Raw genomic sequence first — 2,500 nt, 5'->3', positions numbered from 1 at the left:
TGGGGAGGGCAGAGTGTCTATACTGCTGTTCTGATTGGTGGTAGTAATGGGGAAGGTGCAGAGTGTCTATACTGCTGTTCTGATTGGTGGTAGTATTTGGGGAGGGACACAGTGTCTATACTGCTGTTCTGATTGGTGGTAGTAATGGGGGAGGAGCAGAGTGTCTATACTGCTGTTCTGATTGGTGGTAGTAATGGGGAGGGGCAGAGTGTCTATACTGCTGTTCTGATTGGTGGTAGTAATGGGGAGGGTCAGAGTGTCTATACTGCTGTTCTGATTGGTGGTAGTAATGGAGGGAGGGCAGAGTGTCTATACTGCTGTTCTGATTGGTGGTAGTAATAGAGGAGGGCAGAGTGTCTATACTGCTGTTCTGATTGGTGGTAGTAATGGGGAGGGGCAGAGTGTCTATACTGCTGTTCTGATTGGTGGTAGTAATGGGGGAGGGGCAGAGTGCCTATACTGCTGTTCTGATTGGTGGTAGTAATGGGGGAGGACAGAGTGTCTATACTGCTGTTCTGATTGGTGGTAGTAATGGGGAGGCAGAGTGTCTATACTGCTGTTCTGATTGGTGGTAGTAATGGGGGGGACAGAGTGTCTATACTGCTGTTCTGATTGGTGGTAGTAATAGGGGAGGCAGAGTGTCTATACTGCTGTTCTGATTGGTATTAATGGGGAGGGACAGAGTGTCTATACTGCTGTTCTGATTGGTGGTAGTAATAGAGGGACAGAGTGTGTATACTGCTGTTCTGATTGGTGGTAGTAATGGAGGGACAGAGTGTGTATACTGCTGTTCTGATTGGTGGTAGTAATGGGGGCAGATGTCTATACTGCTGTTCTGATTGGTGGTAGTAATAGGGAGGGACAGAGTGCCTATACTGCTGTTCTGATTGGTGGTAGTAATGGGGGCAGATATACTGATTGGTGGTAGTACAGAGGGACAGAGTGTCTATACTGCTGTTCTGATTGGTGGTAGTAATGGGGGCAGAGTGTCTATACTGCTGTCTGATTGGTGGTAGTAATAGAGGGACAGAGTGTCTATACTGCTGTTCTGATTGGTGGTAGTAATGGGGAGGGACAGAGTGTCTATACTGGCTGTTCTGATTGGTGGTAGTAATAGGGGAGGGGCAGAGTGTCTATACTGCTGTTCTGATTGGTGGTAGTAATGGGGAGGACAGAGTGTCTATACTGCTGTTCTGATTGGTGGTAGTAATGGGGGAGGGGCAGAGTGTCTATACTGCTGTTCTGATAGGTGGTAGTAATGGGGGAGGGACAGAGTGTCTATACCACTGTTCTGATTGGTGGTAGTAATAGGGGAGGGGCAGAGTGTCTATACTGCTGTTCTGATTGGTGGTAGTAATGTAGGGCAGAGTGTCTATACTGCTGTTCTGATTGGTGGTAGTAATGGGGGAGGGTCAGAGTGTTCATACTGCTGTTCTGATTGGTGGTAGTAATAGAGGGGCAGAGGTCTATACTGCTGTTCTGATTGGTAGTAATGGGGGAGGGGCAGAGTGTCTATACTGCTGTTCTGATTGGTGGTAGTAATGGGGAAGGGCAGAGTGTCTATACTGCTGTTCTGATTGGTGGTAGTAATTGGGAGGGACAGAGTGTCTATACTGCTGTTCTGATTGGTGGTAGTAATGGGGAGGGGCAGAGTGTCTATACTGCTGTTCTGATTGGTGGTAGTAATGGGGAGGGGCAGAGTGTCTATACTGCTGTTCTGATTGGTGGTAGTAATGGGGAGGGTCAGAGTGTCTATACTGCTGTTCTGATTGGTGGTAGTAATGGAGGAGGGCAGAGTGTCTATACTGCTGTTCTGATTGGTGGTAGTAATAGAGGGAGGGCAGAGTGTCTATACTGCTGTTCTGATTGGTGGTAGTAATGGGGGAGGGGCAGAGTGTCTATACTGCTGTTCTGATTGGTGGTAGTAATGGGGGAGGGGCAGAGTGTCTATACTGCTGTTCTGATTGGTGGTAGTAATGGGGAGGGACAGAGTGTCTATACTGCTGTTCTGATTGGTGGTAGTAATAGGGGAGGGGCAGAGTGTCTATACTGCTGTTCTGATTGGTGGTAGTAATGGGGAGGGGCAGAGTGTCTATACTGCTGTTCTGATTGGTGGTAGTAATGGGGAGGACAGAGTGTCTATACTGCTGTTCTGATTGGTGGTAGTAATGGGGGGGCAGAGTGTCTATACTGCTGTTCTGATTGGTGGTAGTAATGGAGGGGAGGGCAGAGTGTCTATACTGCTGTTCTGATTGGTGGTAGTAATGGGGAGGGACAGAGTGTCTATACTGCTGTTCTGATTGGTGGTAGTAATGGGGGAGGGGCAGAGTGTCTATACTGCTGTTCTGATTGGTGGTAGTAATGGGGGGGACAGAGTGTCTATACTGCTGTCCTGATTGGTGGCAGTAATGGGGGAGGGCAGAGTGTCTATACTGCTGTCCTGATTGGTGGTAGTAATGGAGGGGAGGGCAGAGTGTCTATACTGCTGTTCTGATTGGTG

The sequence above is a fragment of the Oncorhynchus keta genome, unplaced genomic scaffold (assembly GCF_023373465.1).
Source record: "Oncorhynchus keta strain PuntledgeMale-10-30-2019 unplaced genomic scaffold, Oket_V2 Un_contig_6446_pilon_pilon, whole genome shotgun sequence".
NCBI lineage: Eukaryota > Metazoa > Chordata > Actinopteri > Salmoniformes > Salmonidae > Oncorhynchus > Oncorhynchus keta.
Note: the sequence above shows the minus strand (reverse complement) of the source record.